Source organism: Pinus tabuliformis, chromosome 1_2 (assembly GCF_031772625.1).
Source record: "Pinus tabuliformis cultivar Carrire ecotype Pingquan chromosome 1_2, CPIR1, whole genome shotgun sequence".
NCBI classification, from domain to species: domain Eukaryota; kingdom Viridiplantae; phylum Streptophyta; class Pinopsida; order Pinales; family Pinaceae; genus Pinus; species Pinus tabuliformis.
The window spans coordinates 1,068,112,228-1,068,137,208 of record NC_142298.1 but is presented as its reverse complement, the minus strand read 5'-3'; positions in this window follow the sequence as shown (position 1 = coordinate 1,068,137,208).

Genomic DNA, 24,981 nt, shown 5'->3' with positions numbered 1-24,981 from the left:
TGACTCATTATGTGATATGCTTTTCACAATTGTTTTGGCTACCCTTTTATACGAAACAGTTCATTTTTATTGGATTCTTTTCTCATAGTAATTGAATGATCTTTATTACCAATGGTTGTTAGAAATTATTTTAGATCGCATAACTGAAAAGTTAAATCCCGGGATAGTTTTAGAATTAGATATTTTTTTCATTAGAATACGATTACATATTGTTAAAATAGATTTAGAATAAAAGTAGTTTACTTAGGAATTATTAGAAAGGAAATATCAATTCTCATCACACACACACAAATTGGGAAACTGGTCCCATTATCCCCAGTCGGACCCACCATCCCAAATGGAAAAGGAGTTGCTTTCAAGGTCCGGACCAGGTGGGTATCCCCCTTGTTGTAGACCTGATTTTCAGGGCTTCAACATATTTGGCACTAAAAGGAGGGCCATGAACTATGAATGGCTAGTAAATCTAAATATAAATACCATTAGGAGAGTAAATCGCCCTCAACATCTCCCATGATTTCTCCATCGCACTTGGAATCTTTAAATCTTGAGAGAGGAGTCGATAAAACAACAACCACTGCCACAAACCTGAACATTTTAGAGAAATACACTATTGAACCTCCTGAAGTTGAATCTTTGATCCATAAACTTCAAAGATTTTCCATATCACCCCAAAAATCTGAAATATCTCAAGGTAGTGTGACTTCTCAATATAATCCTTCTCATCCTCTTACCATATTGCAGAGTGAAAATTTTGGTATTGAACCAATTGAATTACCTCTACCTAAAAGGAAAAGAACAAGGGAGTCACCTAAACTGTCTGATAGTGAGACTCTTTCATCATCATCATCCATCTTGACCTCTCCACTGTGAACTCAACCATCCACCCCTCCACTTCAAATTGTTGTCCACTAGAGTACTGGAACTTCAACATCTGCTTCTCAATCATCTGGAACTGTAATATCCTCACCTTCCCAACTGCAACAAAATTCTTCTGCGCTTTCCTCTATTAGTATTTAAACGATGGCCCAAACCCGATGGAATAACCTAGGGGTAGTCTTAATGCCTGCGCCCTTGAGTCAAATACTGGCCCATCCTGAAAAATGGCTGCCTAAGTTTAATCCTGAAGTAGGCATGCTAGCAGAAGAACACATAAGCAACGTAGTGTTATCTATAAATCTAAATGGAATTAATAATGAAGATGTTGTTGTCTGGCTCTTCCCTTACAGTTTGCTAGCAGCAGCTGGATCATGGTATTTTTCATTACCATTAGGATCCATCACTAGTTGGGATATTTTCCAAGAGAAATTCTTGACTGAGTTCGGTGATGATAGGTCTACTGCAACATTGATCAATGATCTACCAAATCTTAAGTCTGAATAGAGAGAACCTATCAAATATTTTAACTTGCATTTCAAATTCCTACTGCTTCCAAGACTAGCGAAGAAGTTCAAAGTGAGTGGTACATATCTGCCCTACCATCAAACATAGTGATCTTTGTTGATAGGGCTACCAGAACAACTTTGGTTAATAATATGAAGGAAGAAATAACGGTAGAAAACGAATCTTAGCCTTAGAAAAGAAAAATGTATTGATGAACAAAAATCTAAGAAGGTTACTTTTAGAGATGATCCTAAGAAAAAACAATCAAAAGACCCATTTGATTTAGAAGGATTGTAGAAAGTCTTAAAAACCATGTCTAACGAAATGGTTAACATTAAGAAACAAGTAGTATAAACTTATTCTTAAAATCCTTAGAGGCCTTATAGAAAAAATCCTTCAATTTATTCAAAGCCTCCCAACACTATCACAAATGAAGAATCAGAAGAAGAAGAGAAGGAAGTTTCTAACGAGGAACCTGCTGATGAGGATGAAGTTGTAGAAGTATAGGGAATGTGGGACTTCATCCTCCCAAACAAAGAGGATCAAGAGGCATCACCAGTCAGTACCAGAAGTAGAAATCAACTCGATCCTCCACAACCTAGTCCTAAATAGAAGAGCGCAAGCTTGATATCTAAAGATAAAGTCGCAGGTAAGAAATCATCACCAAAAGTGACTCAAACAAGCCCAATCCAATCCGATTCACCAACTCCATCTAAAACATTGATTGTTTCTGATGAGATGGAGTATAATATCGTTGAAGACATGAAGAAGACTAGGGCTAACATTACTTTTCATGAATTGAGCAAATTGAAACATCAACAAAAGCTACTTTTGAAAGAGTTACATGCAATACCTATTGCACCTCTGCCTGTCGTTGTAATCTCACAAGCTTCTCATGAGATGGGAAGACCTCCAACTAATATGACTAACAAATTTGATCCAAATGATATCGCTTTAATTATAGGTGGATCAAGATCTCATACTCCCCCAATTCCTTCTTACTTATGAAGTTTTCAACAAAAACTTGCATATTGTTTGGTAGATTCAGGAGCTTCATCTAATATCTTACCTAAAAAAATATGTGCAAAGTTAAATGTCCAACCTCAAAAATCTGCAGTATGCATAGTTCAGCTAGACTGGTCGCAGGTTGAAGTGATCAGTGAACTAAATCAGGTTACCATAAGGCTATCATCTAATCCAAAGGTATGTCAAGTCATTGATATTTTAGTTGTAGACAATCCCGAATTTTATGGCTTAATTCTTACTAGGGATTGGTTTGAAAAGCTTCATGGATACTTTGCAATGAATTGGTCACATATGTGGCTCCCTTACATTGGTAAACCGATTTAGATAAAGGTTGAGCGAGAAAGACACCAAAAATACATAGTGACAGAATTGGAAGGAGAAAATGAACCTGTAGCATACAGCAACAATATAATAGGAAACTATTTTGTTGACTCTTTGTTAGGAAATTTTAATACTCATACTTCACCTTACTTAGAACATTATGTTCTGTCTCAAGTAGAAAACGTTTCTCAAATAGATAGTTCTAAAGGTGTTAATTTTATAGATAGTCCTATAAATAAATCTTTATTTTGGAAGTTATTTTTTGATGGTTCTAAGTCTAACGATGGAGCAAGAGCACGATGTCTATTAGTTAGTCTAGAGGGAAACAAAACTATGCTAACTTGTAGACTCGAGTTCGATTTCACCAATAACACTGCAGAATATGAGGCTTTAGTCCAAGGATTATAATAGGAAATTGGATTAGATATCAAGTATTTACAAGTCTTTAGAGATTCTAAAATTCTTATTAAACAGGTACGAAATACTATACATTGTCTAGCAATTCATTTAAAGCATTATTAATCTTTAGTGCAAGATCTGACTAAACATTTTAGAGCATTCAATATTTCACCAATTCCCAGACTCCAAAATGCTACTGCTGATCTCCTGAAAATCATAGCTTCCAAGCTCATTCCCTCAGAAGACTATAGCCCAGACAGATTCTCAATCAAATTGATATTTAGGCCCTCGATTCCTACTAATGTTACAAATTGGATAATTTTCAACGATGATCCTGATATCGTAAGCTTCCTCACATCAGAGGGATCTTACACTAATCAGATAATTGATGAGGACCAACATGACAAACAGTTATAACAAGAAATCACTAATAATGCTACGCCAAAATCTGTATTCAAGTTGGAAGACCTATATGATTTGAAAGACTGATTCAAGAGATCTACCTTTTTCAAAACTTTAGAGTTAAACTCTGAACTATGAATTAGTAAATCTAGGAACTGATACCAACCCGCAGAATATCAACCTAGGTCTTGGCCTAGCCCCTAAAGAAAAATTAGCCTATGTTCATCTCGTGAAACAATACAAAAGTGTTTTTGCGTGGAACTGCAATGACCTTAAGACTTACGACACTTCTATCATTCAGCATACTATCCCAATGATAGCTGATGAAAAACGTGTCCAGCAAAAGCTAAGGAAGATCCATCCTAATATGGAAAGCCAAATTAAATCTGAGCTCAAAAAATTATTGAAAGACAAAATTATTTTTCTCGTTCGACATTCTAGATGGGTTTCTAACTTGGTTCCCGTCAGAAAGAAAAATGGGGACATTATAATTTGTATTGACTTTCGAAACCTTAACAAAGCTTGTCAAAAGGATAACTTTCCCCTGCCCCCTAAGGAGAAAATATTGCAAGCAGTTGCAGGATTAGAATTAATGTCCTTTTTAGATGGTTTCTTCGGCTACAACCAAGTTTTGGTCCATCTTGACGATCAACTAAGGACCATGTTCAGAACCAAATGGGGTACTTACGCATATCAAAAGATCCCTTTTGGTCTGATCAACACTGGCGCCAAATTTCAAAGGGCCATGAATATCACATTTAAGGGATTAGGAAAAAAATCAGTAGTGATTTATTTGGATGATATAATTGTATATTCTAAAAAACATGGTAATCACCTTAGAGACTTAAATAAAATCTTCCAACGTTACCAAAGGTATGGAATTTCACTTAATCCAAAAAGGTCTTTTTTTGCATTAAGCGAAGGAAAACTTCTTCAGTTTATAGTGTCAAAATCTGGAATCCATATTGATCCTGATAGAATTAAGGAGATTTCTGAAATACCCTTGTCTCACAAGGAAGCCATGCAATCCTTCCTTGGCCAGATTAATTTTGTTAAGAGATTTATTCTATACTTCTCAAGGATTGTATCTCCCTTACAAGTAATGATAAAAAAAAAATTCACTCTTCAAATGGGGCTAAGAAGAATATGAAGCGTTCAATCTGATTAATCAAGCAATTGTAAATTCCCCATCCTTAGCAACTCCAAATTTTTCCGATCCTTTCATCTTATATACATTTGCCTCTGATAGATCATATGCTGCAATACTCACTCAAGCAAATCAAGACAAGGCAGAAGCCCCAATTTCCTTCTTCAGTTCAAATCTACAAGGGGCCGAATTAAATTATTCTGATGTCAAGAAACAAGCTTATGCTGTTTTTAAAGTGATCAAGCACTTCAGACCCTTCCTTCTTAAAACCCATACAAAAATCATAGTACCGTTTCCAGCAGTAAGAAATCTCTTAGTACAGAAAGACGTGGGTGAGAAAAGAGAAAATTGGGTTACTACCTTACAAGAATACGACGCTGAGATTAAACCAGCAAATATTGTAAAAGGTCAAGGCTTTTGCAAAATGTTGGCTGGAGCATCGCTTATTTCTGAAATACCATCTTCAAATCAAGAAGTACAAATGTATGAGGTAAGCCTAAATGATATTGAATCAATATATGTTGATATCATATTTTATCTAAAGAATGGATATGCTCCTTCAAGCCTGGATTATACAAAGAAAAGAGCCTAAGATTGAAGGCTAAGCAATATCGACTCATAAACTATGTACTTTTTAGGAAGAATTATGATTTTATTCTCCTCGATGTCTTGAGAAATCTGAAGCTGAAAAAGTGTTGCAAGAACTCCATGATGGACCAGCAGGTGGACATTATGTTGGAGATGCTACAACACATAAAATTTTGCGCGCAGGGTAGTATTGGCCTACACTATTTAAAAATGCGCATAGCCATGTAAGGAAATGTCAAGTTTGTCAAACTAATGTTGGAAGACAAAACAAACCATCATTGCCTTTACAACCAGTCAATATCGATGAACCCTTTGATCAATGGGGATTGGATATAATAGGTGAGATTGTTCCTCACTCTTCTAAATAGCATAGGTATATCCTTACAGCAACAAATAATTTTACTAAATGGGTAGAAGCAGTCCCTCTCAAGACAGATAATACTAAACACATCATTGACATCATAGATCAGTTCATAATCACCAGGTTTGGTTTACCATCTGCTTTAATGTTTGATAATGCATCGTATTTTTTTGGCAATGTTATGATTGAATTTGCACTCAAAAGAGGTTTTAAGCTTAAATACTCTACCAATTATTGCCCACAGGGGAATGGGTTGGCTGAATCAACGAATAAAAACTTATTCAGAATCGTTAAGCGAACCATCGATTAGAATCATAAAAATTGGCACAAATCTTTGATGTATGATCTGTGGGCAGACCAAATAATGCAGAAAGCCTCCATTGGCACTTCTCCCTTCAATTTAGTTTATGGGAAATAAGTGGTTCTCCCAACTCACCTAGCAATTCCCTCTTTGGCCTTAGTTCAATTTATTGATGAAACACCAACTTCATCCTTACAACTAAGACAACTGCAGATCCTTAAGCTAGAAGAGAAACGAGAACAGGCTAAAATAACACATGCTCATCATCAAGCATTAGTAAAGGTTTCTTTTGATTCAAGCATGGTACCTAGAAAGGACTTTCAAATTGGAGTCTTAGTTTTAAAATGGGATAAGGCTCATGAAGAAAAAGGCAAACATATGAAATTCCAATGAATGTGGCTTGGCCCATTCCAAATTGTGGAAATCATAGGTCCATCCACTTTTATGTTCTAAGATTTAGCAGGGAAAAGAGAATCTTTACCTGTTAATGGACAAATCTTCAAAAAATACTTTCCATAGAAGACCACCTCTTCTATTTTGTAGATTAGTGTTTTTCCTTTAATTTTGATAATAAAATCACTTGTAAAAGGTTACGTTTGGAATTCACAAAAAAGGCTAGTATTTCTTTTAGATTTTGTTTCTTCACTTGTATAAATAGAATTGAATTGGAAAATTGGTCTTTATTATTGAAAGATACAGTCAAAGGCTATAAACCTGGAAATAATACTAGTTTCAACCTTGCAAATTTTGATAAAAAGCAACCTTTAGTGGGAATTTGTTTTATATTAGTCAATGAAAAGCATCAATAACAAAAAATGAAGACCCTCTGTAGAAAATCTCTTTCCAAAAACTCTATAATTGGCATCCAGAGCTATTCTTAAGGAACCAATGACTTCCTCCCCACCTAGAGAATTATGAGCTTCAAGGAATAATCCAGTGATACACTATAAACTTAAAGAATAAGAGGTCTCATCACGAGCCGACTTATCATGATCATAGATATTATAGCTTGCTGACTTTGCCAGAAACTGCATACCAAAACAGGGCAATGACTCAAGATTGTTGCAATCAAAAGACAAGGGGTCTCATCACGAGCCAGCTTGTTCAGCAAAGTTATAAATCATGTGAGTGGCACTGTCATAATTTGGCTACCAAACCAAGACATTGTTCTTTAAGAATTAAAAGAAAATAAAATCAATAAGTGTGGATATGGATTTCCTTTTGAAAGTCGTATATTTCTCCAAGTAGGATAAAAGATCATTGTTGGCTAATAGGTAATTGTGTCGAGGCTATGAATGCTTGCTGGAAACGGAGGCACTACCTACGACAAATGAGCATATTTAAAACTCATTTACAGAGAAGACTTTGTTTTTATCCTTATAAACCAAGTAGTGGCTGATATAAATACAATGACTAGCCTTAGGAAGTAAATAATCAGAGTTACATAGAATAAACAAACTATCATTAACAGCTGAAATCATGATGTACTTTATCTTTCTATAATAAAGTTTGATTTTCCAAAAAACTCTTCTGTTTTGGAAGTTTAGAAAATTCAAAAGATAATTAGAGATAACTGGTTCTTCCAAGTGAATCGCCAATTGTTGTGGCTAGCAACAACCCCCCCTCTTATTTAGTTTTATTGCTAATACTAAATAAATGGGGGCCCTTCTAAAAAAAATAAAATTAGCACTTATATTCCCTTTTTGAATAAATCTTACTATCATAAACTTAGGAGAACACCCGCAAAATCCAAAAGGGCTTAAGTTTTATGATAAGTTCGAATAAAATCATTCTCTCAATAATAAAGCATCGCATTGCAAAAGGTAATGGATAACACCATATAATAAAACTGATAATATTGCGAAATTGTGATGTCAGATCGCACGCTATAGGAGCTCATTGCGCATCACAAATTTCATATGCCTCAAGTATCACTTAAGGTAAAGAAACCTTGACCCAGTGATATGTGATAGCGCATCTCGCAAATCGCATCTCGCAGAAACACGTGGTGATAGATGATTGTTAAACACAACATATTAGAAATATTGTGATCTGCGATACTGCGAAGCAAATCGAAAAATCACTTTATCGCAGATCTGCAGGGCTCATCGCTCAATTTTTTTTTTCTTAATCCGATACCAAGTTATGTGCATTAATGCCAATTTAATGGGTTAGTTGATAATCATTAATGAGATAAGGTTTGGATCTGATCAAAAGGTCATTTCACGTAGGGTGGTATATTTTATATGATTTCGGTATTAAAAGCCTTTCCCATCACCTTATTTCTTATCATTACTCTTTCCTTGTAAATTGCAAGAGCAGAAAGCAGAAATATATATGCAGCAGTGTTCATAGTATAATGGGAAAGAAGGGAAAAGCTCTGATTTTTTAACACAAAGAAATGACGCCCTTATACACAGACACCATTGGTAATAGAGACGTGGCATAACTTCTTGAGAAGGAATGTATATTCTACTCAAGGAATAAAATTTGAGAGTAATGGAGGTTAAAGCAACTGCAGACTCACACGGGTCGTCTGAGGTGTCGATCACAGAACTTGCATGTTCATTCTTGCACCGGATAGAGGCGAGACCCAAGATTCTTCCATATATAGACATGGTCAAATGGGTACTAGATAGTGCTGATATAATAGATAGAAAATTTAAGACTCAGATCCGAAAACTCATCGAGTCATTCACTTCACAAAATTTAAGGTTTATATATCATCTAACAAAAACACGCAAGAGGCGAAAACCGGCACCAAGGAAGCTCGAATCGAGAAACGGAGGTAGTTTCCGATGCGCAATTAGATCGTTGGGAAAATCCCCTCAAGAAGGAAAGCCTTTGATCACTCAGTCACCTGTAAGCCCAGAAAACTGTAGGAAAAGGTGGTGAAGGCTAAAGGCAAAACCCACGCTCTCAAAACCAGTGGTATTTACCAGGGATACCTTAGGTGGTATGTAAATTTCTGATTATTTGATTTAGAATCTATAGACAAGCTCGAGACAAAAGGCTAAAGAAAGAGTAGAGTCTATCAAGGAGTTATCAAAGTTGAACTGGGATTCTTACTCGCAGTACTTGGTTAAACCGCATAGTCAATGCATGACTCTCAAATGCCTTACGAATACTGTTGAGGAGATAGTGCCAGCACTTGCCGATTCTATTTTCGCAGGGAAACTAAAATTGGAGGTCGGCCAACCGATGCTCCTCAAGTCGATGCTGAATGCTTGCGACCATAGAGAACATATACATAGATAGTTAATTTCCAGATCCAGTTTTAGTTTTAGTTTTGATTTATTTTTGCCTCAAATGAGGACGGTCATTTAAACCTCCTCCTATATTTTTGTAATAGACTAATTTTAGGATTTAACTAGTAGTATTTGAACCCCTCTCATGCATTTAGAGAGGTGTCCTGAAATTTGTCCAAAACATTTCCTTAGAACATGCACTTCTGCAACCTCGGAGGAGGTTTTGATGAATGAATGGAACAAGATTTATTGATATCTGTGTTTGATTTCTACTACTGAAATGCACTTTTGTAGTCTTAGTAGATGTTGAATTAGGAAGATATAAATCATTATTCTGGGAGCTCATGAGTAGAAGTTGTTATCAATGGTACTTTTATCTCTTAATGATTTCTTCTTATGTGTTGAAGTGATATTTATGTTCAATTATTTATATATGAATGCTTGAATGTTTGAGTTATCATTCAACACTTTTGTATGGTGATGACCATTCTGTTTATGCTTAATGTATGAATGACTCACTATGCAATATGCTTTTCACAATTGTTTCGGCTAACTTTTTATAAGAAATGGATCATTTTTATTGAATTCTTTTCTCATAGTAATTGAATGATCTTTATTACCAATTTCTGTTAGAAATTATTTTAGATTGCATAACTAAAAAGTTAAATCTCGGGTTAGTTTTAGAGTTAGATATTTCTATTCATTAGAATACGATTACTATTGTTAAAATAGATTTAGAATAAAATCATTTTACTTAGGAATTATTAGAAAGGAAATATCAATTCTCATCACACACACACAAATTGGGAAACTAGTCCCATTATCCCCAATCAGACCCACCATACCAAATAGAAAAGGAGCTGCTTTTGAGGTCCAGACCGGGTGGGTATCCCCCTTGTTGTAGACCCAATTTTTGGGGCTTCAACACTAAGTCAAACTAAATACTGCACAAAATGGAGGAGAGACTTTCTTTTGAGTGCTTTGTTCAAGCGTGACACAAATGACCCTAGTTGCCAACAAAATATGGAAATGTTTTCTTGTTCCCGTTCTTTTTGGAATATACAATTTTTTTGTCCTTTTCTTTAAGCTTGAAAAAGAATAAAAGAATGCTATAGTACAGTGGAAAGAACGAGTGTTAGAGAAATAGATGATCTAGTTCCTGGGATTGGAACATTCCTATGCTCAATGCAGGGAGGTGAAACTGGTCAAGGACACTCAAAGGGATGTTATTTCCATGGGGTAAAGGGATCCGTGAAGTTACAAAAGCTAAGTTATTGCATGGTTGATTTTGTAGAAGGCATGGTCAAATAAGTGGCTTAAACACGAGTCCAAGTGAAGCCGGCTAAAGGCCAAAAAGGTGAGAATAGTCAAAATGCAATGTAACAGTACAACTCAACACAAAGGAGCCTCTACAGTATAAGATGAGAAATCAGTGCAGAAGAAAAGAGAATGTGTCTTCAATGCATAAGTCATGGCGGGACTAAAGAGGACACCTGAGTCTACTCAATATAGCAGCATGGGCAACGAATTTCAGCAAGGTTCTAACTAGGATGCCCATGTAAAGGATGGCTCTACCATCATATCATGATTTCAAAATCATCAAGTGAAAATGGTTTGCTAACGAAGATATGATGGGGTCGACCCTATCGCTAACGTATCACTGAATGGAGGCTAGAATGCAAGATGCGGCAGAAAAGTGTTTTTCCCTAAACTAAATGCCAGTGAGTGAATGATACCTACCATGACGGGTCAGCGGTCATGGGACTGGAATGACATATCGAAGAAGGTCTCCAAAATATCCTAAAACAACAACCAAATCTCGACAATCCAAGCCGACAGGTCAAAAATTCCATGAGACAAAAATCCACTTTTGAAAAAATATTTTGAAATTTCAATGTTATATAATGACTTTTTGACGCACTATTTTTTAATTTCTATTTGGAGTAAAGAGTTGTGGAGCAAAAAGGAGCAAGCTTTCCTCTGAACAATTGGATTGTTCAAATAGCGCCAAATTTATTAGTTGACCCTCAAATCATGCTTGTAATGTTTCGTGATAGTTTTTATAAGTTTTGTTAAAGTTTTTACCATGGTAATTTATGCTCAAAAATACAACTCTGCACACACGGGTTGGATGTGATCAACCCACGTATACGACGACCCTACACGCAATTGTGTGTGAAGGGAACCGGCGTGTACGTGAGTTAAAGTTTAAACATAAAAAATAATGGTTGAAACTCAATTTTTTTGCAGGATGACCATAACATAGAGAGAAAGAGAGCATACCACAATTGACAATGAGGTAATGAATGACCAAAATGGACTAGATGCTTTTAGAGGTTGTGGCTTATTGAAATTCTGCAAAATGCCAAAGATGAAAGCCAACACATGACTGCTGGAACTACTGATCCACTGTTGGAGTGCAGAGGATGATGGCATTATGATAGACCAAATGCCTCTATGGATTGAGGTTGAAGACATCTACTTTATTACAGGTCTCTCCCAAAGAGGGGAGGTTGTGCATTCGACTCGCAAGATAAGAAGTAGTCTTTCGGTAGAAGACTACATACATATATACTATCTTGGACACCTATAGAAGATTGGAAGTCAGATTCCAATCAAACACGTGGAAATTTTATCTCTAAGGATTCTGATATTTACCATTGGAAGGGTAAATGGACCAGCCTCATTGCATCAGGCATCACGAGTGTCCATGAGCCTAGCAATGGAATGCCTTACCATGGTTTTTGACTAGTGCACACCTCTTCTTACCAACATGAAGAGCCAATTGACCTCTATTCAAAAGGGTTAGAAAAAGAACTTTGGATATGGGACTATCTTATGCTCATTCTTCTTCGAGAAGGTATATGGGCTATGTCCCAAAGTATCTATCTCCATCAGTAGCCCTAGAGATCCACGGATGGGAAGATGGGCGGACTTGATGAAACACCTTGGAGGTGGGGATGTGCCTAGGATGACTTTTGATGATGAGTTACAGATCATTGCAGTTGACGACTACTCGTATGCTGGTATGGATTTTCGAGGAGATCCAAACTTAGTGTTGCGACCAAACGCAGCATGGGGAGACATAGGTAACAATTTTTTAAGTTTTTGTAAATTTTTAAGATTTTTTGGATTTTTTAATATGAAATGAACTTAGAAATATTTTTGATGAGACAAAATACTGACAAAATGACCATGTTCCATATATGGGTCCAGTTAGACCAGATGGATTTCCAAGGCACAGACGTCATGGAAGAGGAGCCAAAGACGCAGGAGCTGAGACAGAGATAGTCCTTTATGTAGTTCATAGAAACTTGGTGAGACTGACTCACCAGGTACCAATGATAGCCATAGAGAATCTACCTGAGGAGATGCAGCGCTGTGTGGTAGGGGTACCATGGCGTTGGGTCCGCATACTTCGGCATGTACCCAATGCAATAGTTAACTTTTTTAGCCACTCATCCTGAGTTGGGTCAATAGAGAGACTGATGTATGACTAGACATGATTATGGGCGTGAACCCAAATTTTGAGGGAATCATGTCCCAATTTTGTATATTATTTTTTGAACAGTCTATCTATATACAGGCAATTTTATGATATATATATATATATATATATATATATATATATATATATATATATATATAGATTAAAATTTTTTGATATTGTTTAATTTGATGAATGATTAATGTGCCAATCTAATGCTTGATTAGCAATAGAGTCTGCCAATGAATTCTCAGATCATGGAATGTGAACATATGTAATATAAATAAATGATCGTTGCAACATTCTAACTCTCAAAAATCGGCGATATAAATAAGGATCACAAACTTGATAAATGTTATTTAACTGCGACACACCCAGCTGTGAGTCTAGATAAACTACCAACGAATCAATCCCATAAGAAATTGCTTCAGATAGTAAATTAATCATAGTAGTATATTTGGCAATGTTATTTGAAGTAGGGCCAATACATACTCCCCTCGATACCATCAACTGTCCAGATGGATAATAAATGGCCGAAGCCACGGAAGCAAGATTCTGAGTGTGCGGACTAGCACCATCAGCGAATCCAAAATATATTGAATCATCCATCAACACATGCCAAATCAGATTAAAAAAAAATGTCGATATCAGAAAATGCCAGACAAATATGTACAAAGATACAATATGTACAAAAAATCAACTGCTCGGTCGAAGCCTAAGAAAAATACTTCTTAAGGTAGAGCCCATTTTGGGGCTCTGCCAACTTTTGCCTTAAAAATCAACTAATTCATCGGCCACTTTTCCCAAAACTCACTTGACTACAAAGGGACCATACCACATAGACTTGAATTTGCCTACCCCTATGGCGTCTTTGTCTTGGTCATAGAGCAGGACAAGGCCACCTTCAAAAAAAACTGGAGGACGGATAGCTTTATCATACTGAGTTTTAACCCACTTCTTATGGGCTTTGTTTATTATTGCTGCATCTCGACGCTGCTCATCGAGATGTTTCAAATGAATGAGGTGTTCTTAAAGACTAGACGTCTGTGGAAGAAGTTCTATAGCTAGCCTAAGGGACGAGATTTCACATTCGATAAGAAAAATAGATTCCAACCTATAAACTAATTGGAAAGGAGTAAACGGGTGGCACTCTTCACTGAAGTTCGATATGCCAAGAGTGTCAGGTACAACATGATGTGCCAATTGGATCAATTTTTTTCAATTGTCCCTTGCAGGATAGTCTTAAGGGACTTATTCAAGGCTTCGACTTGCCCATTGGCCTGACGATAATATGGACACGAATGTTCCTACTGGAAGCCCAACTTGAGAGCCAATTCGGTCATCAATTGATTATGGAAGTGACTACTGTGGTTAGTGACCATCTCTCTTGGGATACCAAATCGTGAAATGACTTGGTTGAAGAGAAACAAGGTTGTTGTTTCACTATCATTTTTGTAAGTAGGCATGGCCTCATCCCACTTCATAAAGTAGTCAACAGCCACAATGATGTACTTCTGATTCTCCGTCGAAAGTGGATTACAAATAGTGAAATCAATTCCCCACTTCGTAAATGGACCGAGAATGATAATAGGAAAAGTGGAGCTGGATGCGCGTGCATTTTTCAAGTATATATTTGACAAGCGTGCCAACATTTGACCGCTTCAATACAGTCTTTGAAAATTGAAGGCCAAAAGTAGCCTGCACGCAAAATTTTCAGGGTTGTTGTAAGCCTTGATAGATGACTGCCACAAGCTCCACTGTGGCAACCATTAAGTATAGACTCAACTTCTTCGAAAGTTAAGCAATGCTTAAGGATTGATTCAACCCCTCTACGATATAATGTATCACCAATGATAACATAGTTTTTGGCAAGGTGACATAACTTTTGACACTCATCTTTTGGGGAAAGCAGGTGGGAACTTCGAAGTCTAGAGATATATAATGGCATCTCTGTACCAGGGATCTTGTGAGGAAATGAGGAATAAATGTTCGTCGGGGAAATTTTCCTCATAAACAATGGCTTCCTCACAATGCAACTTTAAAATTAATTCTGCAAAACCCAATGACTTCTCAGATTTGGATGATAAGAGCTTGAAATTGAATTCTTGCAATATAACAATCCATCGATTATATTTGCCCCAAATCACGCGCCTACTGAGGACAAACTGAAAAGGATTGAAAACTGCTAAGACGAACATTTTGCGCAGTAGAATATAATGACGAAGCCACTAGATAGCATGGACAGCGGCTAAGGCCAATTCCTCGATAGGAGAATAGTGTAGCTCAGGTCCTACTAAGCCTCGACTCAGGTAGTAGATTACATGCTCACTGAGAGCATCATCTTCCTGAACCAGAACCATACCAATGGTTGATTCTGTCACAATGAGATACAAAAGGAAATCTCTGCCATAATTTGGTGGACTCAATAATGGAGCAGAGATTAATGCCTTTTTCAAAGCATCAAAATATTGTTGCACGAAGTCGTCCCATAAAAATGGAACACCTTTCTCAAGAAAATGCATAAATCCTCTGGTAATCTTAGCATAATTTGCTATAAATATCATCAACAAATTTTCCTTGGAGACTTTCAAGTTGACGAATGGAAGACGGGGGAGGAAATTGAATTATTTCCTCAACCTTGAAAGGATAAACTTGAATCCCTTCAGTCAATACGATGAATCCTAACAGCCGACCAAATGTGACTGCAAAAACACACTTATTCGGATTCAACTAGATTTTATAAAAACAACATCTCTCAAAAACTAGCCGAAGGTGGCTGGGATGATCATTTCTCTTTAGAAAATGAGCAGCTAAGTCATCCAAGTATGCTTTGATAATATGTTTGATGTCATGGAAAGCATAATACATGGCCCGCTAAAAAGTAGCTGCAGCATTTTTAAGACCAAAAGGCATCTTCTTGTAAGCAAACGTGCCCCAGGGGAAAATAAAGGTTGTCTTTTGCTGGTCCTCTAGACAGGTAATAATTTGATTGTAAACAGAGAATCCATCCGTGAATGAAAAAAATTCATTACCCACACATTCATCAACAATTTGATCGATAAAAGGCATGGGATAATTGTCTTTTGGACAAGCTGTATTCAAATCCATAAAGTCAATACAGACTCGGATTGTTCCTCGCTTCTTATCTACCAAGACTGGATTGGAAACCCACTCAGTTAGAGGAACAAGGTATATGAAACCCACCTTAAGCATCTTTTCAATGTCAGCTTTAATACCTGTCACTTTCTGAGGATTGACTGGTCGAGGTTTCTAACGAATAGGTTTGGAATTTTCATACATCTTGATCTCATGCTGGACTTTAGATGGATCAATTCCAGGAATTTCCTCATAAGACCAAGCGAACACATCTTGAAACTCTTTAAAGAGGTCAGTGTAGATTTGGATTTCTTCAGGGGAACAATCATCTGCGATGAAGACATTTTATATAACATTAGAATTCCTAGATATGTTTATAGGTACAGTTCATGAGATAACTGACATGTTACCTTCGGTAGATAATTGTGTTGGAGCCAAAGGGTTTGAAACTATACAAACCTCACTAGTAAGCAGATTAGAGAACCTAGATTCAACTTCATGCAATGGAGGAAGAAAATATGAATGATGATGTAAATCTTCCCATGGTTGATCCACACCCATCATTTCCTCCAAAATTTCTTCATTAGATGGTATGACTATATCCAAGTAATCTAGAGTTGAAGTAGAATCGAGGGTCCAAGCTGGAGCCACATCGCCATTTAACTCCTCTGGTGAAAAAGGAGTGGGATGGTTGTCTGTAGAGTTAACAATAGATTGATAGCTAAGTTTTGTTGCAAACATGGGAAATGCCATTCCACAAACCTGCCCTCCATCTAATGTGGTGGTAGATGAAGGTAAGGTCCAACGGTCTGAAAAATAATGAGTTCAAAAGATCTCTTATCGTGAAGGTCCCCTACAGGATGAAATTGCATTGATTCTAGTTGTAGGAGCAAGAAGGTCAAAATATACCCATTAACGAAGAGTACATCCCAACTCCTAAATTCTCAATAGGTTGACGAGGATTATCCACCAATAGAATGGTAGAATCTGAAGTTGCGTGGGAGTCACCTCGAGAATAATCTAATTGATCAATTTTAATAGTCCTCCCCTCATGAGGAAAATAGAGGATGCAGAATAAAGATGAAACTATGGCATCCATCTCATAAATCCAATTCCTATCTAAGAGGAGGTTATAATCGAGGTTGGCATCAACGATTTCTACCTCAATGTTTACGAACTTTCCCTCAACACATATAGGAAAGGTCGGTATAATCCCGTGTGGCCTATGAGAATGTCCATCAAATGTTGTTAAGAGAGTCAGTGAAGGAAGAACTAAAAGTGATCCACTAGCCTTCCAACATGACATAGACATTACGCATGTGGACGCTCCCTCATCTATAACTGTCCGAAAAATATTGGTTTTTTGATAAGTGGACTTTATCTAGAAAGCCATATGGTGAGGAAGTCTCTTTTTGACATTCAGCATATCAAAAGTGAGCACTACAAAATTCTTTGGATCTACTGCACTGATTGCTGAATGAAAAGAACTTCTGTGAGTAGGACACAACTGGAGTACCTCCAAAGTAGACATAGCACAAGGACTTTGAGCCAAATCTTCTATAATCGAGTAGTTCTGGGCTACCTTAGCATTAGGGTTAATAGTCGAGTGCTTTGTGGAACCTTTCGGTATCCGAGATATAGACTCAGCAGAGGGTCGCTCAATATGAAGTGGGTTTTTGGTTTCGTGAACATATTTAGCCTTAGATGTTTTTGTTTCACCATAATCATGTGCTCGCGTAGCAACGTCAAAATGAGAGTTCATCATATAAACATTTGAGGAACTTTCCCCTTCCTGGTTGCCCCCTGTGGAGGAACCAACATTCAAATTCACGCTAGTAAGTAATTTTTGCCCTTGGGAAAAAGGGTTAGTGAGAACAACTTGGGACCTAGAGGACCCTTGCTACACTAATAAGCGTTGAGCATCTTGTATCTTAGGGCAGAGGTGAGTCAAATGATATCCATTGCATAACTTACATGGAAAATTAACCTTTTTCTTGGAGTCTTTTCTAGCCTCATCAACACCATTGTCAGGTTTTTTTGCATTGCCTTTCCCTTCCTGGTTCATCTTCTTACCTCATCCCTTCGTCTTCCCATCAGATTGTTTATTTCCTTTGGGGTTAGAGGCCTAGAATATGATTATAGAGGTAGGTTGGGAAGGTGTAGGTGTAGATGATGTTTCCTGGTTAGAAGAAGTATTTTGTAGAGACAACTGCTGCAATTGATTCAAAAGGTTTACCGTATTAGCGTCAATTGATCCAACTATACCATCGGCATTAAAGCCTGTGTTAGGTCCGCATAATACTAGTGATTCCCCCATTACTATTTTTATTGTATCCCTTATTAATATTGTTGTGCCACTATTTTCCCCATATTGTTATTATTGTGCCCCATAGAATCCCTCTATTGTTATTTTTGTGCTTTTATATTATTATTGTTAGGTTGGCTTGGTTACATTCTGATCCCTTAGACTCCTATATATAGAAAGGAGGTTTTTTCATTTGAATCATCCAACAATTGTTCATTTGTGTAATGTAAAGGAGGTTACCCCCTCGAAGAGGCTGAATTATAAGGCATTGATCTATCTTTTCTATATTTTGTGAGCTGGTTTCTTAACATTTGGTATCAGAGCTTTGGATTCTAGGGTTTCGCTGCTCCAAATAGGACATCGTGGAATTTTCGTTGTAACTTTGGTTCTACGATGTCTCAGATGCTACAACAAAAACCCATTTGGGTTGAAATCGTTTTGAACCTCAGGTACGAATTTCAGAGCTTTTCGTACTATATTTGCGAAGATATGATCTGAGGAAGTTGGCCTTTCTGTAGACTCCCCAATTACATTACAAACAGGTGCCCTGGGGAAAATAGTCATAACTTTTGTTTTGAGAATTAGATTGAAATTTCATAGAAGTTACAGAAAGATGACAGACTACACACACGTGTGTATATTTTTCAGATCTTAAGGTCAAAATAGTGACATGTGGCACTTCATACAAGTTCTCTCTTCTGAAAAGGTATATAATCAGGTCATCTTGGGAGTTTGTGCATAAATCTTTCTTGTAGAATCTAAATTCGATCAGATTGGTGGCATTGACATGCAAATACCTGAAAACTCACTTCACTGTTGTCTAATGTTCCTTTCCTGGTTTTGAGATAAAGTTGCTCAATACTCCCACTGCATGTGCAATGTCTGGTCTAGTACATACCATCACATACATCAGGCTAATGACTGCACTTGCATATGGAACATGGGACATGTCCTCTTCCTCTTCTTTTGTCTTGGGACACTGTTCAACAGATAACTTTACACCTACAGGAATAGGAACCTTCACCGGTTTGTTATCATTCATATTAAACCTCTGCAATATTGTCTCGACATACTTCCTCTGGTTTAACCAAAGCTTCCTCCTTGTACGATATCTTTTAATTTCCATTCCCAAAATATAGTTTACAACACCAAGATCTTTCATGTCAAATTTGGAGGACAAAAGGGTCTTCAAATCCTGGATAATTTCTTTGTCATTTCCAACTAGCAACATATCATCCACATACAAGACTAGTTAAATAACACAGTCACCAATTAATTTAAAATACACACAGTGATCTTCTTTGCTTCTGGGGAGGCCAAGTCCTCGTATAAATGTATCAAATTTCTGATACCACATCCTTGGTGACTGTTTTAACCCATACAGAGACTTCTTTAACTTGCATACCAGTTTTGTCTTATGCTTCGTCGCAGAGCCTTCAAGTTGCTTCCTGTAGATTTTCTCTTCCAGATCCCCATGAAGAAATGATGTCTTCACATCCATCTGTTCTACCTCGAAATCAAAAGCAGTAGCAACAAATAAAAGTAATATAATAGAAGTTACCTTGGCAACAGGAGAAAAAATATCGCCAAAATCAATTCCCGACACTTGAGAATAACCTTTTGCTACCAAACGAGCTTTGTATTTCTCCACCTTTCCTTCTACATTTGTCTTCCTCATGAACACCCATCTGTTGCCAATGGGTTTCCTTCCAGCTGGAAACTCCACCAGATACCAAGCCTCATTTTTGTGCAAATATGCCATTTCATCAACCATGGCCTCTTTCCAAAGTTTTCCATCCTCTAAATCTACTTCTGCCTTCACAGTTCTGGGATCATCATTAGTAATAGATAAAGAAAAATTTGAATAGAAAATAGATGGACTATACCTTTCTAGCTCCCTTCTTTCTCGAACTGATCTTCTCACACCCAGAGTTTGCGGCTCTTCATCTTATGATTCATCCTTTGCTGTAGAGTCTGATTCTTCCTCCTTTAGCTGAAAATTTATCTTCTCAGGTTCCTTTGGTTGGACATCATGTTTAATAACATCTTTCACCTCTCTAAACACCACATCTCGCCTATACACAACCTTCCTTGTTACTGGGTTCCAAAGTATATAACCCTTTAAACCATCCTTATACCTAATAAAGATGCAATTTTTAGATTTACTATCCAACTTGGTTCGTTTCTCCTTTGGAACATGTACATATACATCACATCTAAATACCCTCAGATGTGAAAGAGAGGGTTTCTTACCAGTCCATACCTCTTATGGAGTTTTATCCTCCAACACTGATGAAGGTGATCTGTTGACCAGGTAACATGTTATCTCCACTGCCTCTACCCGGAATTCTTGTCCTAACCCAACACCACTGAGCATGCTTCTTTCCCTTTCCATCAATGTCTTGTTCATTCTTTCTAAAAGTCCATTTTGTTGAGGTGTATATGGAGTAGTCTTCTGCCATGATATACCACACTTCTTACAGAATTCTTAAAATTCCTTACTGCAAAGCTCTCCACCGTTATCTGTCCTCAACACCTTTATCTTCTTCTTTGTCTCGTTTTCCACTAGAGCCTTGAATTCTTTAAACCTATCAAAGACTTAAGATTTCTTCTTAAGGAAATATATCTATGTATTCTTTGAGAAGTCATCTATAAATGATACATAGTAGACAGACTTACCTAGTGATGGAACCTTCATAGGTCCAAACACATCATTGTGAACAAGCTCTAATATTTGTTTCTCCCTCTTACCACCAGAGGGGAAACTCACCTAATTCTTCTTCCCATATACACAATTTTCATAGAAATCAAAATCCAAAGAGCTATTACTCATACCTTCTACCACACCTTTACCATGAAGTATTCGAAGGCCCTTCTCTCCAATATGTCCAAGCCTTTGATGCCACAACATGATCTTCTATTCAGAGACCACTATATTTCTTGCTCCACTTTCACGAACCATAGAACTGTTGCACCCATCAACAATAGTGCTACCTTGCAGCTTGTACAGAGTTCCAATCCGAACTCCCCGAATCAATACCAGTGCTCCTCAAACCATCTTTTAGGTATCCTTCTCGAACACTGTTTTTACACCTGCATCATCCAACTTGCTTACAGAAATAAGATTTTTGGCCAATGCAGGAATATGCAAAACGACCAAAATTGTTCTAACACTTCCACCTTACAACTTCAACTTTAATTTTCCGCGACCAATGATTTTACCCTTTCTATCATCCCCTAAGAAGACATCACCACCATCATATTTCTCATACTCACAGAACCACTCTCTATGGGAAGTGAAGTGAAACAATGCATCTGAGTCAATCAACCATGCCTCATGATCTACATGTGTACTTCAAGAAGCCAAGTACACATCCCCACCTTCTTCTGAGGTGGATTTTGCCTATGCAGAATTACCATCATTAGATCCCTTTCCTTTATCAAGGGCTTTAGATTTATAGTTCCTTTTGTAGTGCCCTTCATTTCTGCATTTCTAGCACACCACCTTTACATGTTTTCCTGGGATTTAGATCTCCCTCTAGATTTAAATCTCCCACTCAATGACTTATTTTTGTTTTTGTTCTGGGACAGTCCTGGTACAGATAAGCCATCACCATTCTGGCTCTCCATATTTTAAAGTCTCATCTCCTCTCTCAGCAAGGATGAGACTACTTCATCAAACTGCAAGGCATTTGCATTGCTACCTATTGCAATAACCAGACTATCCAACGAATCTGGTAGAGAACACAACAAACTGATGCACTTATCTTCATTTGAAATTTTAATATCAACAAATGCTAACTAACTTACCACATTATTAAATGCGTTCAGATGCTCTGTCACCGAGTCTCCAGCTTTCATCCTCAGGTTATACAACTTTTTTCGTAGGAACAATTTATTCACCAGAGACTTAGATTGGTACAAAATCACTAAGTTGTCCCACAAAGCCTTCATTGTAGCTTCCCCTGATACATTTAGCAGTACTGAATCTGAGACACACAATCGTATTGCGCTCTTTGCCTTCCGATCCAACTTCTTCCATTCTTCATCGGACACTCCTGTTGGTTTAGTACCCGAATCTACCATGATCCACTGATATTTATCCACCAACAGATCCTCCATCTTGAGTCTCCACAACTCAAAACTCTGACCATTAAATTTCTTGATCTCTATCTTTCCACTGCTCGCCATCTTCTTTCACCACCAGAATCGATCTCGCAGAAATCCCACTAAACAAGGTCTACCAAAGGCCCAAGCGAAGCCCCTGAGCAATAAAGTCATCCCCTTGAAACCAAAACAACTCTAATACCAAATGTAGGTTTTAACCCCATACAAAAATTACCTGAATACGAATTCTAAAACACATAAAATAAACAATGCGAGAGCATAACACATAAAAAACATATACACAGAGATTTTCCCTTGGATCCCAAAACCAGGACTACCAGCTTGATTTTTAATTATGTTCCTTTCAATGTTATAATACATATTTATACATGCTGATGCATCCAATACCATGGTCCGAAAACCATCGCATCCAAAACCATGGACCAAAAACCATCCCGTCCAAAAGCATGTGCAAAAATCATGCACAAAACCATAGGTGGGTCTTTCCAACCTAACATAGGTTCCAAAACCAAAATTTTCCGAGGCACTGCCCCGAACCCCATAAAGTGGGGTTACTTGCACCCCTCAAACCCCCTGTGACCCCTCCGTTATGCAATTGGTGCAACGAACGGGGGGCTCCACCCCCCCTTTAATCCCCCGGTTAGCTACGTCGGTAAGTCGTGGAAATAATATAACACAACTTAACAGAAAAAAGAGAAAAGGGGTTTTGTTATAGTTGTGATAGAAAATACACTAAAGGTCATAAGTGTGCTGAGAAGAAATTATTCTACATAGATTGTGAAGAGGAGGAGCAAAAGGATCAAGAAATTTCAAAAGAAGAGGATATACTCTAGGAACAAACTGTAGATAAAGAAGAAATGAATCTGACCATATCTTGTAATGCATTGGCTGGAATTACCACTCCCCAAACTATCAAGAAAGAAGGACATATCAAAAAGAAGAAGGTAATAGTGTTGATTGATTCAGGAAGTACCCACAATTTTATTCATTGTAGGATAGCCAAAGAATTGAATTTCTTCTTATATCCACCACTAAAGTGTCAAGTGATGGTTGCAAGTGGAGGAACCATAAATTGCTCTGGAAAGTGCCATAATATCAAGCTATCCATGGGAGAATATGTATTGAATAACCCAATGCTTTCCATTCCAATGGGTGGTGCTGATGTTGCATTAGGATTCCAATGGCTACAATCCTTAGGTATAATAGCTTTTAATTTTTAAGAACTTTTCATGAAATTTTCTGCGAAAGGAAAGAAAGTTGAATTAAGGGGTATTGCAGGGAAACCGGGAAAGATAATCAGCTCTAACGGTATGAAAAAGCTTCTAAAGAAGGAACAACAAGGTGTAATTGCACAATTATGTTCACTAGATGTTTCCACATCGAAATCATCTATTTCTCCAGATCTCAAAAAAGTCTTGGACAATAATTCCAAGTTATTTGAGACTCCCAAAGGTCTCCCCCCTTTTCGTGATCATGATCATGCTATTCATTTGATTCCAAGAAGTGTTCCTGTAAACATCAGGCCGCATAGATGTCCCTATGGACAAAAGAGTGAAATTGAACGTATGGTTGTAGAAATGCTAGAGGCTGGTATAATTAAAACTAGTCAAAGTTATTTCTCTGCTCTAGTAGTATTGGTGCACAAGAAGGATGGATCTTGGCGCATGTGTCCAGTCCTATCATTGATCAATTATTGTATGAATTGCATGGATCAATTTAATTCACCAAGTTGGATCTTCATTCACAATATCATCAAATCATAATGAAAACTAAAGACATTCCGAAAACGACATTTAGAACTCAGGAGGGTCATTATGAATTTTTGCTCATGCCTTTTGGCCTTACCAATGCAGCTTCTAGATTTCAAGGTTTGACGAATTCCATTTTCAAACCTTAGAAAATTGGTATGAGTATTTTTTGATGATATACTAATCTACAACAAGTCTTGGAAGGATCATGTTGAACATGTTGACATGGTGCTCAAACTATTGAAGGAGAAATAATTATATGCAAAAATCTCCAAATTTTTCTTTGGAGTACAAGAGGTGGAATATCTGGGTCATATTGCATCTCATGAACGTGTTAAGGTGGACCCTAGCAAAATTAAAGCCATTAAGGAATGGAAAATCCCCACATTCATAAAGCATGTGGGAGGATTTCTTGGGTTGACAAGGTATTATCGCAAGTTTGTTAATAATTATGGGAGAATAGTAGCACCTCTAATAACATTATTGAAGAAATATGCATTTTCATGGACTCCAAAAGCAACAAAGGCCTTCGAACATCTTAAAGAGGCAATTTGCCAAGCACCAATCTTAGCTACACAAGACTTTACAAAAACCTTTATTGTGGAATGTGATGATTTAGGAAGTGGAATTGGTGTTGTTTTAATGTCAGATGAAAGACCCATTGCTTTTGAAAGTCATCCAATCATGGGAAAGTATTTGCACAAAGCTATTTATGAGAAGGAAATGTTGGCAATACTACATGCACTTAAGAAATGGAAACCCTACCTAATGGGAAGACACTTCAAGGTAAAAATGGATCATGATAGTCTTAAACACTTTTTAGAACAAAGATTATCCTCTAAATAGCAACAAAAATGGGTCACAAAGATGTTGGGTTATGACTTTGAAATTATCTACAAAAAAGGGAATCAAAATGTTGTGGCAGATGCACTCTCAATAAAGGATGAGGATGTAAAAGCATTATTGTGCGCCATTTCTATTATCCAACCATATTGGATAAATGAAGCAAGGGAGGAATGGAAGAATGACGAATAAGTGTGGGCA